Raw genomic sequence first — 13,639 nt, forward strand, 5'->3', positions numbered from 1 at the left:
CAGTGGCACAAGTTTACTCCACCAAATTATTGGTTAGTTTTTGTTTTTTAAATAAATTTTAATTTATTAAAATAATTCAACATTAATACAGACATATTGCGAATATACAAACATACATTTCATACAGTCCTTAAAAATATTCATACATACTCACACTCAATTCCACACATATTTCCTTTTCCCACCCCCATCCCTCACCTCTCACCCCATCCTTGTTAGACTTCCAATCTACTCAATTGCAATTTCTTTCCACTTCTATTACTTTCTTTCACACACTTTTAAACCAACTTTCTGCTTCTTTTTCTGTTACACATTGTTATCCATCTTATTTAGTATTTCAGTATTTATAACGGGACTTATTTATTCTAATAGGAGTTCTGATTTTTCAATACGATTTTGCAAATATCCTTTAAACACCTTCCAGTCCTTGTCTATCTTTTCTTTTGGGATCCTTGTTATTGTTATTCATTATTGGAGTGTTTAACTGAAGCAAGAATGGAGTGGATGGAGTGATGTGGTGGGTGCAAGGAGATTGTTTGGGGAGGTGTATATGGAGGTTGTGTATCATGGAATCATAGAACTTGTAGAGTTGGAGTGGACCACGGCGGTCATCAAGCCCAACCCCATACAATGCAGGAATATTTTGACCAATGTGGGGCTCAAACCCATGACCCATAAGAATCTCATGTTCTACCAACTGAACTAGATTAATTTTGTGTAGCACGAATGTACAGTGTTATGTAGTGTACATGTAGATGAATTATTTTGATGGCTGTATTATGTGTTTTTGTCACACAATAAAATGCTTTGATGTGATGGAACGGTGTTGCATTTTGATTAGGGACTTAGAATTGTAGAGTTGGATTATCGAGTCTGACCTCCTGAAGTGCTGGAGTATTGTGATACATGTTTATAAAAACACAAAAAGCCTGCTGGATCAGGCCAATGGCCCATCTAGTCCAGCACCTTGTTCTCATAGTGACCAACCGGATGCCTGGGGAAAGCATGCAAGTAGGATTCAAGCACAAGAGTAGTCTTCTTACATTCTTACGAACAAGTAACCTACTCCCTGTCTCTGTCCAGGGTGCTGAAGTGCCTGTCTCTGTCCACCAGTGTTTTCCACTTGGTTCCTGACACAGGACTGGCTGATGCCCCTGCCTGCATAATAACTGCACTGACCAGTAACTTGAGATCTCTTCCAGAAGCTATTTCCACCCAGCTCTCCTTACGTGCTCAACCGAACCCTAATGGGACAACCACTTCCCCATTGAGTTTCTGTTAAGTATGGCCCTTGGGGTCAATGTGAGCTGTGCTCATGGGTTTAATCTTCATCTCAGTCTGTGGATGTGCTGTACCCATGTCATACCTTCCCGCAGCTCGCAATTCCTTACATGTGGACAGGTAGGGGAGATATAATTGCCTGAGCATAGGTGCATAGAATGCACTGAGTGAGCCCAGCTGACAACTTCTATTCTTTAGCCACCGAGTCAGGCTATTATAAAAATAAGTAATAGCCATTTTCCATATGGCAGGTGATAGCACCTCTCTCAATTTATCTCTCCTATATGGTAGATAATAGCATGATTCTTTAGTTTAATTCATGGATGGGAAACTTATGGCTCTCTAGTTTATGCTGGTCAGGGCTGATGAGAGTTGGAGTTGGTCTTTTTCAAGGAAATAGGGGAATGGTGGAAAATGCCGGCATTTGGGACCTGGGAGAGCACCTGCCAGTAATTATGTTCCACTCCATCAACGTTGATTCCCAGGTGGTTTGCAAGTGTGTAGAAAAAGAAGCACAAGTTTAACATACAGCACACTAAAACAGGCCAACAATTATTATTATTTTTTAAAAACCAAGCAAGGAGCAATTTTTTTAAAAAAAAGTCAAATGGACAGAACTTAATATCTATGCCAGCTAACAATGACTCTGCCTGTGTTTATCTGGTGTTCTTTCTTGTCACCTCCCATTCTTAAAAATGGGAGATGTTGGAGATTGAAGCTGGGAGAGCTAAATCGACAGCTTCTGTTCTGCCATTGAGCCAAGGTCCCTCCCTCAGAGATGCTACTCTATTCTTATTGACTTTCTTGTTGGAGAACCCCTGATGAATTTTGGAGGAACCCCAGCTTTCCTCGACACATGGTTTGAAAACCATTGATCTTAAGATATTTCAGTTGCAGCACCAGAAACCTGGATCCAGAAGTTCTTGTCTCAGATTTCTTCCTTCCTTGCTGTCCTTTGGAATAAAGCAGCATTTACCCTCAAAGGGGAGGGGAAAAAAATGAAATGTGTTCAACATATGGCATCTGCGACCATTTGATATTTTAAATCTATAGTAAATGTCAGGAACAATTTTTACTGCCCTCCCTACATTACAAGCGCTTGGATCATTTGTCTTTCAAAGGACTAGTAAACCTTAATTTGCTTTAGCAGCTCTCAGTGGATTTTTATTGTTTCTTACTGCTGCCTCTCAACTCATGTAATTTGTAAAACTAAATATGAACTGCTAAACTCCATCAATTTGGTAGTATTCTTTAATATCAATTTTTACATAATTAGCCTCCAAACTGTGTTCAATTACTGCCAATTAATCTCGTGTACTTGGAAGGACAACACTCATTTCCCAGGGAGCACGGCATCTAAAACGGAAGATAGTTCTGATAAATGGGAACGGGCATCATTTTCTTTCTTTGCTCTCATTGTAGGGGCTGGTTTGGACATTTCTCCAACTAATACCTGCTTCCTCTGGTACCTCTCCCTAACTCATCCTACATGCTTGGCAACACCATGCTCTAAATGGTCTATTGACATTAGCTTTTCAGTACACATACGCTGAGCTTCTTTAGTTTCCCCACAAGGAAATGAGAGATGGGTAAAATATAAAGGTATGATTGTGGAAAGTGGGGATGTTATTCCAGCAATAATAGATTTCATCTTGCAGTAATTGGCAACTCTACCTCCTTATTTATCCCTCGTCTTCTAAGCATAATCAACATAAGCATCTGGGGGGTTAGATAAGTGTTCCTATATTGTAAGGCAGTAAAAATACAGGCACACACACATATATACAAATTGCACCCCACCCATAAATATGCATAAAGTGATTAGTAACATTGCTGAGGAGTCATATAGATCGTGCACGATGTAAGCAGCAGAGGCATTTTTTCTGGCGCAAGAGTTATCCGAAAAAGGACAATAGAACATTAACAAGAATCCAGCAAACTTTTTTTCCATTGACTTACAAAAGTCTGTCATAATGAACAAGGCTCCTCATTCAAAGTTTCACTCAGAAACAGTCAAGTTCCTGCATACTTTGCATGCCATGGGGATAGAGTTGATAGGGTTGATGCAAAAGGTTGATGGACTTAGTTACTAAGTTCTGGGCCCATTTCAGCTCCCCAGTATATTTCCACTACATGTCATCAAATGCTCAAAGATGCTTGTTTCCTGTTCCTGCTTTAATAATGCCCGCTTCCAGTTATTTATGCCCTGTCCGCTTGAACAAACATTCAAGGTGACCAACAAAAGGCAATATTCAATAAACATAGTACTACCAAAAAGAAAAGAAAAGAAAAAAAGCATCATCTAAAAGGAATAGCTGAGGGTGTTGGAGGATTCCAACAGAAACAGGAGTGCAAATAAATAAATAAATAAATAAATAAATAAATAAATAAATAAATATTTTTTTATTTATACCCCACCCTTCCCTGTTTAAAAATCAAGCTCAGGGCACCTAACAGCAAATATAAAACATTGACTGAAATGTGTCTTTAAAACAGCATAGAATACAACATAAAATGCAGCATCAATATCAATAAAATTCAAAAATTCAGGGGTCATTTTTGGAAGGGAAAAAAAAAACCAAGTCAGTAGACATCGAATGATCACCAGGGCTAACTGGCCAAGTTGGTCCTACTAGGGCCAGCAAGGAGACCAGGGAAGACCAGGGGTCCCAGAAAGGGTTTCTTCATAGAAGAGGAAAGGGAAATGGGAATAGAGGATCAGGCTAATTCAAATTGAAGGCTGCCCAAATAATTCAATATTTTCTCAAACCAATCCTTCTCCTACTCACTGGCCTTAAACCCTTTCATTTTATGTACAATTACAAATCTAAAGCATGTTTCATTTACCAACCATGCGCTTCTCATAGATGGAATTGGCACTTTGGTGGGAGTGTGTCTATGCACATGGAGAGGTGCCAGTTCTGTTGTGGAGAGCCAAACCATAAAGATCTCACTTTAAAAATTTAATTACATTTTTTTAAAAAAAAACCAAACAGTATGGCAGTCAAAGTCTGCCACATAGTTTCTTGTGTATTGGCGAATGATACAGGGTCTACAATAAGCAGTAGCAACCCCAGCGTCCCCTCTGCAGCAGGCATCAACACTGAGAAAGCCCAAAACAATTCTGCACCTGCTAAGCATAAATCCTAAGTATTGTTCATACAGGTGGACCAATTCAGTAGGATGTGCTGGGGATGAGGCTGTCAGGAACCTTAAAAAAAAACTGATTATGAAAACCATAATGGTGATGCACTGCACTTCCTATATACATTTTAAGCAAGATTGTATCTGTTATTCCGTATTTTTCCCATACAATCTCTCACAAATATTCTAGTCAATAAGTTTTCTAAATCTTCCATAAATCTATTCTAAACGCAACCAGACTGTTTTTGGATGGGATGCAGTCATCTTCCAAGAAATTCAGGTTGCACAATTACAGCAACCTGGGAGGTTTTGTACAACAAAGGTTTGTGTCCGAAAGATCAGAGTTTTTGTGATATGGAGAGGGCTGGGAAAAGGCACTGGGAAGTACGGGATAATACTTGCTTTTCTGCAATTTTGTCTGACGTCTCTGCAGATTAGACAAAATGCTCATTAAATCTCCCTGAAAATGTATCAGGGTTAATGCTCAATAAAAGGTAACCTGGAAGCACCCTTGCAAGCAGTAATATTCTGAAAATTCTAGCAGTGCTACTAAGGTGCAGAAGCAAATGAACTCCCTGCTGAAAATGGAAGGTTACTTGACTTGTCCCTGGTGCACCAGCAATATTGCAGTTATCACTGCTGAAAACATTTCTGTTTCACTGAGCTTTCTTAGAATACTAATTTGATGCAGTATTGGACATCTGTTCTGTATTTTAGGATTTTTATTTTTTTCTATGATTCTTTAAAAAAAATTTTTTTATTAAAATTTTAACAATAACAACAAGCATTGTGTTTCCAAAATACAATGCTGTAAAATTGCTGTAAAACACCAAAATTAGAATTTCCACAGTAGTAACATACGCAATAACTGATTTGCTGATAAGCCACCTGCGGTTCACTTCCACCTCTTTCTGAAGCTTTCATTGTGAAATATCCATACCTTTATTTTAAAAACAGCAACAACAACCTGTTTCTTAAGCAATCGTTTTAAGAAAAGCCCTGCTCAATCACATTAAGGGCCCATTGTGTCCAGCAGGAACGACAGTAACAAACCAAAAGAGGAACATAGGGACAGAGCCACTACTGAGAAGGTACTGAGGTCTTCAGAACTTAACCTGGCAATGAAAACATATATAGGAACATAGGAAGTTGCCCTCCCATCAGACGTCAAGGAAATAAACAACTATCTGACTTTTAGAAGACATCTGAAGGCAGCCCTGTTTAGGGAAGTTTTTAAGGCCCTTGAAGGACCAGGGGCGCAGCCTGGGAGTCATTCTGCACTCACAGCTGTCCATGGAGGCACAGGTCAATTCTGTGTCCAGGGCAGCTGTTTACCAGCTCCATCTCTTACGCAGGCTGCGACCCTATCTGCCCTCAGACTGTCTCACCAGAGTGGTGCATGCTCTGGTTATCTCTCGCTTGGACTACTGCAATGCGCTCTATGTGGGGCTACTTTTGAAGGTGACCCGGAAACTACAACTAATCCAGAATGCGGCAACTAGACTGGTGACTGGGAGTGGCTGCCGAGACCATATAACACTGGTCTTGAAAGACCTACACTGGCTCCCAGTACGTTTCCGAGCACAATTCAAAGTGTTGGTGCTGACCTTTAAAGCCCTAAACGCCCTCGGTCCAGTATACCTGAAGGAGCGTCTCCACCCCCGTCGTTCTGCGGTCCAGCGCCGAGGGCCTTCTGGCGGTTCCCTCGCTGCGAGAAGCCAAGTTACAGGGAACCAGGCAGAGGGCCTTCTCGGTAGTGGCACCCACCCTGTGGAACGCCCTCCCACCAGATGTCAAAGAGAAAAATAACTACCAAACTTTTAGAAGACATCTGAAGGCAGCCCTGTATAGGGAAGCTTTTGATGTTTAATAGGTTATTGTATTTTAGTGTTTTGTTGGAAGCCGCCCAGAGTGGCTGGGGAAACACAGTCAGATGGGCGGGGTATAAATAATAAATAATAAATAATAAATAATAAATAATAAATAATAATAATTGCTTCAGATCCTTGGTCCATCTAATTACTTTTTTTCTACACTGGAAGTGGCTCTCCAGGGTTTCAAAGAGGAGACATTCCCAGTTCTACTGGATCTTCCACACTGAGCGTTACTCAAGCATAGAAAGAGCTGCCCCATTCTCTGGGTCTTATTTCACACAGAGACTGTAGAGCAGAGAGATGGGGAATCTGTGGCCCTCCAAATGTTTCTGGATTACATCTCCCATCTTCACTGACTACCGGACAAGCTGGTTGGGGCTTATGGGAGTTGGAGTCCAACGACATGTGGGAGACCATAGGTTTCCCACTCTTGTGCTAACAGTGAGTTTCCCTTTCGGATTCCCCGCAGGAAGGAGATGGGGGAAAGTTGGGGACTTTGCTTGCTACGCCTGATCAGAAGCAGGAAATTTCTCAGCCGATGCCAGCTTGCGTCTTTGCAACCAGCTAGTGAGTCGGATGCTGTTTGTCAGATGGACACAATATCCTTCCCCTGCAGGTGGTCATTGTTTCATTAGGCTTCAGATTGATGGCACCAAACAGTAATCCAAAAATGTGCAATGGGGACATCCGCCTCATTTTTCATTAACAGTGTTTCCCAAACACACTGGAAGCAAGAAGAAACCATAGATTTGGTCCGGCTTATTTTTATCCTTGAAGACACGATTGATTATCCAACATCACTGCTGGAAGCTGGCTGTTCCCGTTAAACGATGTCTAGTACATAACTAGAGGAGACGGGTGTTTGGCACAATCAAGCCACGTGAGTATATTGTGCCCCAAAAAAGAAGTTGTTAGTGAAGCTGATAAAACCCTGCTTTTTCTAAAGATTAAATGAGCTTGGCAGTGGGGCTTCTTCGTATCGCTGGAAATTAGATGGTTCATCCCAGATTTGGATGTGCCATCAGCATCCAATAATAAGTGGGAAATGAAGCTGCAATGGACTTTTCCTGCTTTCCGACGGAAACCAACTTTTCTTTCAGAGTTTCTGCATCACAGAAACAAGAAGTTGTGGACCAGCATGCTTTGTGTATTTTACATCTCCGATGGTCTTATTATGGTCTTACAATTGGTCCCTTACCTTTCCTGCCCTGACCTGGTCACAGTGATCCATGTGATGATCACCTCCAGGCTTGACTACTGTAATTCGCTCTACGTGGGGCTGCCCTTGAAGCTGTCCCAGAAACTCCAGCGGGTGCAGAATGCTGCAGCGAGGCTCCTCATGGGGTCTCTACCGTGGGAGAATATTCACCTAGTGCTTTTCCAGCTGCACTGGCTCCCGGTGGAGTACAGGGTCAGATTTAAGGTGCTGGTTTTGACCTTTAAAGCCCTTCACGGCCTAGGACCCTCATACCTACAGGACTGCCTCTCCTGGTATGTCCCATGGAGGACCTTAAGGTCCATAAATAGCAACACCCTAGAGGTCCCAGCCCTAAGGAAGTTAGATTAGCCTCAGCCAGAGCCAGGGCCATTTCAGCACTGGCTCCGGCCTGGTGGAACGCTCTGCCTCATGAGACCAGGGCCCTTCAGGATCTGATTTCTTTCCGCAGGGCCAGTAAGACAGAGTTGTTCCGCCTGGCCTTTGGCTTGGAATCAATTTGATTCCCTCCCCCTCTTTCTTTTTTCCTTTCTCCTCCTGTGATGAGGCTGTATTTTAATGTTTTAATGTTGTATTTTAATCTTGTTTTTTAAGTTGTATTTCAATCAACTTGTTTTTATTATTGGTGTTAGCCGCCCTGAGCCCAGTCTTGGCTGGGGAGGGCGGGGTATAAATAAATTATTATTATTATTATTATTATTATTATTATTATTATTATTATTATGCTAGCCATGATGCCGAAGTGGGGTTGCAGTCTTCAGAGACGGCATGTAATGCTATCAAACCAGTAGCCTGCATGAAATAGCAGAGAGGGAATGTTATGTACTGAGTTGAATAGGATCCAAACTGCAGCAGTCTGATTGGTCCTAGAACAATAGGATCCAAAAGGCAGCAGTCTGATTGGTCCTAGAACAATAGGATTCAGAATGCAGCAGTCTGATTGGTCCTAGAACAATGCAGCAGTATGATTGGTTGGCAGGAACCACCCAATCATGCTCCAGATAGAAGTGAATCCACAACCTGATTGGCTTACAGTAGAATTCCGGAATTAGCCAATCATGTGCAGCCCATTGTGTAAATAATGTATATAAAGCAGATACCTTGAGGGGACTTTCATTCATTCCTCCTCACCACTACGAGCTGAATAAAGAGCATGAAATCACTTTGCGACTCTGAGCATATTTCAGGGAATGGCTGTAAGCCAGGGGTGGAGAACTGCCAACCTGGCTGTGGATGTGGACTGAGTCGCCTCCCTATCTGGTCTGCATTGTCCTCTCTCACCACTCCTCTCTGCAGCACCGCAGCAAGGAACCACCTCAGATTGGTCCAATAGGACACTTGGAAAGCCTATTGCTGTATGGAAACTTGGTGGGGTACATGGCAGAGGGAGGGAGGGTCAGCACTACCCTCCCCATATGCTGTGACTGTGCTGCCAAAAGTTTGGTCCAACACTTAATTAGCTTTTTGTGGGGGAGGGGACCCTCTTTGCTGGTCTAACGAACTTTTACCTAGTGTAAATGTGGAGGGTTGGAAGATGGAGGTGTTAGGATATTGATGTCCTGTTCCACCCTAAGAGGAACAGATATGTGGATTGTTGTAAGTCACATGTCTGTTTACATTCCAGCACAGCTCGCTGGGAACTTCCGTTTGTGTATTGCTTTTGCATAGTGCTTCCTGCTCTTAGACATGAAGGAGTGCAGACATGTTTTCTTTTTCTTGATCTATGCTGAATAAACTTCTTGTAAATGCGTTTTACATATGCCTCTGCCTGCCACTTCTCTTGCGTGTTAATCACTCTGCTGATTGAGGTGTGCTCAAGCTTCCAAAGGCTTCAGAAGCTGTGTGACGCTGTTTTGATGCTGTTCCAAGGACCAGAGTTCTCCCGGCTGCCGGCCGGTGGGCTGGAGCCAGCTGGGGGTCTGCGAATTGCCCCCATTCCCTTGGACACATCCCAATAGGAAGGTGGGAAGGGTGCAGGGGAGAAATGCATCACCCTCCCCACCCTGTGGTTAGACTTGGGGGGGGGGACCCTCCTCTTGGTTCCAAAGTTTAAGCCCAGCTTGCAAACTTCCTGGAGAGCATCCTCTTCTCACAGTGGCCAACCGGATGCCTGCGGGAAGCCCTCCAGCAGAACGTGAATGCAACAGCACATTTGTGCTCCTTACCCAGAGATATTATAGGCTTAAAACCATGACACGAGTGGTTTAAGTCTTTTCCTCGGCTGATCTGCTGCCAAGTCCCCAAGCAAACAAACAAAGCAAAACCCCTGACATTCCAGCTGCTGAAGAGAAAAGGTCAGGTCACAACATGTTGACAAAGTCCAACTTCTGTGAGTAAGATGGCAAAATCAGTTTGGCTTGGGGTGGTCTGGAAGTTTCCCAAGGAATGTAAGGACTTAGTACCATGGTCAGGAAGTAGGATTTCAAGATGGAAAAGCTCCCCAATATATTTTGTTTTAGATCATTTGAAAGAAAAAATGTTTAATCTTTTTTTACCCTCCCTAAACTTTGAAGAGTATGCTGGACTTCTTTCCTCTGTGGAGCTGAAAGTGGCACACATGGTTCTTCACCTCCCATTTTTTCCCCTCACAATGACCCTGTAGGCTGAGGGACAGTGACTGGCCAAACATAATCTTGTGAGTTTAATAGCTAAGTGGAGATTTGAACCCCATCTTCCCAGGTCCTAGTCCATTACTCTAACCTCTACGCTACACTAAACTACAAGTGGGACACGGGTGGCGCTGTGGTCTAAACCGCTGAGCCTCTTGGGCTTGCCCAAGAAGGTCAGCGGTTCGAATCCCTGTGACAGGATGAGCTCCAGTTGCTCTGACCCAGCTCCTGCCAACCTAGCAGTTCGAAAGCATGCCAGTGCAAGTAGATTAATAGGTACTGCTGCAGCGGGAAGGTAAACAGCGTTTCTGTGCACTCTGGTTTCTGTCACGGTGTTCTGTTGCACAAGAAGCGATTTAGTCATGACCTGGAAAGCTGTCTGTGGACAAACACTGGCTCCCTCAGCCTGAAAGCGAGATGAGCGCTGCAACCCCATACGCACCTCTGACTGGACTTAACCATATAGGGGTCCTTTACCTTTTTACTAAACTACTCTGGCTTTCTGGACAATTTAGAGAAACAAAAACAAAAAAATGCAATTCACATTGAAGAAGATAAAAGCAAAAGTTTAATAAATCACAAAAGCAAAAATACCTGCAGCAAATACCCCCCAAATAGCAAGTAAGTAATAATTAAAAACAGGCTAAAACACAGCAGCTTAAACCATGAAAACCAGCATATAATCCAGAAAGATTTTAGGACAAAATCTGAAGTACCTGATAGATTGAGGAGGGGGGAAACCTCAGATTAAAGGTTCATATGTGGCCTCCAGACCTCTGTGTCTGGCCCCTGAATCTTTACTTAGGTTGTACTTCCCCCTCAGTTTACATCTCATCATTCTTGCTTGGCACAGTCCTTGAGTGTTGCTATCTGGGTAAAGGATGGAGAGAAGCATGTGTGTCGAAAGTTCTGGTTTCCATGTTACTGGAAGGTGGTTTGTTATATATATAAAAAGGAGAAGTCTCAACCATTCCTCTGAGCACAAAAAGAAGATATTCACCCAGCACCGAAATTGCCCTAGCTTGGGCGTCAGGGAAGCCTCTCTGGGGATGCCAGTCTATCGCCACTGAAAAGGCTTTATCTATTTAATTTTATTTATTTCTGCAATACATATCCCACCCTTCATCATAAAAGGAGCGGAGGGTGGGTAAAAACATTCAAAGAGTTCATTGACATAAAATCAATTAATCATCCCTGTATAAGATCCAGCATTCTCCACCTTTCAGCTATCATAGTCTAGTGCCTGAGCTATTTAATCAAAAAGGCTGGAGAAGGGGGAATATTTTTGGATGGCACCCAAAACTAACCAGTGTTGGTGCCATTCTAACCTCTGAATGAAAATGTCTTCTGCTGTTGAGGTGCCACCACTGAGAGTGCCCTGTAGCAAGTTATGGAAACCCAAACTTTGTTAGGTGGTGGCAAAAGCAAAGGTATACCCCCCCAGCCTATATCTAGTCCCAGGCAGGATAGCAGTGGATGAGGGAGAGACAGTCCTTTAGAGATAACCCTTTAAAGAATGGCATGGGTGAAACACACAACATTCAAGCATCATAAAAAATTATTGGAGTAACTGAAGGACTAAAACTTTGCTTATTTCTCCCCCGTGGGTTCCATTACAGGGAGAAGCTGTTTTTTTCCTTTCTTTCTTCCTGTAAACTGCTGTTGCAAACCCTTATTTTTAGTTTTAAGCAAGGGGTGCCCAGGAAGATTTTTAAAAACCGCAGAGAAAAAGACACTTTTGGTTCTTGATCTTTTCTTCTTCTCATCTCAAACCTTCAGAAAGTCTTGCTGGAAGAACACAAGGAGCAGCGGGAAGGGTTTCTAAGACACCTTTGAGAACTCCTTCCACTCAGATCCCAGGGTGGCTAGAACAGCGAATTGAGGTGGTTCAAAAAGTCTCGGAGCCAGAAAAGGGGGTCCTTGATCTGCAGGCATTTCAAAGGCATTTCATCAACAAATTGATCGAGGGAAAACAGACACACATCTTTGCTTTTTAGCAGAGAAATTAACTTGGGGGGGGGGTGCCTGTGGGACAAAGACCGATGGATTAGCCCTCTTCTGCATAAATGCCGGGCTCTTGGAGGGCATCAACATTTTACCCTGGAAGTCAACTAATTTATCAGACTTTCAGACATGCACGGAAGACCAGGGGAGGGGAAGGAAGAACAGCCACGTGGCAACAGCAAGGTGTTGGAGAGATTGCTTCACGTGGCGAGACCTCGCATTAAGGAGCCAAGTAGGGTTTTCTTTTTTCTTTCAAAAGCCATCTCATCTTTGAAATAAAAGAGATGGCATAGGGCCCATTTAACCTTCCAGGGAAGTTTTCCTCACCAGAAACATCTGATGTCTCTTAAGCATCTAGACCTGATAGCAAAGGCCCCTCTCACTCATGAACACTCTTCTTCTCCTTTTCTAAAGCTGCCTTTCTTCAGGCAAGCCCTGTTGCTGCATTTATAGGAGCGAGAGCTTTGGCCTTCCGATCCCAGGGTTTTGCATAAATCGTACCCGATACAATTAACTCACAAACTTAAGAATTCAACCAGAGATCATTTCTAGGCACCAGCCTCACGATGTTTCCTTTGCAATTTTTTTTTGGGGGGGGGGATGACATATTTGCATTACGAAGGAATATAGGGGTTTTAATCACAGACTTTAAATGAATTCATTGCAGAGGACAAATGTAAATCAGATATCATCATTGGTCATTGGAACAAAACTATATTCCGCATCTATTGGTTTATTGCATTTCTTAGCTATCTGCTAAAGTTATGTACTGAGTTGAATAGGATCTAAAATGCAGCAAACTGATTGGTCCTAGAACAATAGGATTCAGAGTGCAGCAGTCTGATTGGTCCTAGAACAATAGGATTCAGAATGCAGCAATCTGATTGGTCCTAGAACAATAGGACCCAGAATGCAGCAGTCTGATTGGTCCACAGGAGCCACCCAATCCAGCTCCAGGTGGAAGTGAATCCACAACCTGATTGGCCTGCAGGAGAATCCCAGAATCAGCCAATCATGTGGGACCCATTGTGTAAATAATGTATATAAAGCAGACATTCTGGGGGAACTTCCATTCCTCCTCACCACTATGAGGCTGAATAAAGAGCATGAAATCCACTCTCGACTCAGAGTATATTTCAGCTAATTATTCGAACACACAAGATTAAGCCGACAAAACTCACCCGTCAGCAATGCAAAACCAAAAGCAAGCAGTTCACTGTCAACTGAGCACCTCTCCAAATCCAAACGGCAGCTTCAAATGACAGCTGTCAATCCAGGAGGCTGAAATCAATGCTATTAAAATATCAATGCTATTGAAAAAATATTTTTTTTTAATTAACATTTAAAGGACTGGCAGGATTAAAATGTACGAGAAAGAACCTAAAGTCAGCACCAGACAGGAGAGCATTCCACAGAAGGGCATCACTTCCAAAAGTTCAGTAGCTCTTCAGAACTTAACTGTGCAGCGAAAAACTAAACGGGAACATAGGAAGCTGCCTTTTACCTACTCA

At 42.8% G+C, this 13,639-nt stretch overlaps 1 long non-coding RNA gene across 1 annotated transcript in view; it reads left to right on the forward strand.

The window, feature by feature from the left end:
- LOC310758886 overlaps positions 1-8,095 on the forward strand; it is a 41,877-nt gene extending 33,782 nt beyond the window's left edge. Inside the window, exon 3 of the long non-coding RNA XR_014546055.1 lies at positions 6,769-8,095. This is a non-coding gene — a long non-coding RNA (uncharacterized lncRNA). The remainder of the gene's footprint in view (positions 1-6,768) is intronic.
- Positions 8,096-13,639: the final 5,544 nt, after the last annotated feature.

This window comes from Podarcis filfolensis, assembly GCF_964270895.1.
Source record: "Podarcis filfolensis genome assembly, chromosome: 3".
In the NCBI taxonomy this organism is placed as follows: Eukaryota; Metazoa; Chordata; class Lepidosauria; order Squamata; family Lacertidae; genus Podarcis; species Podarcis filfolensis.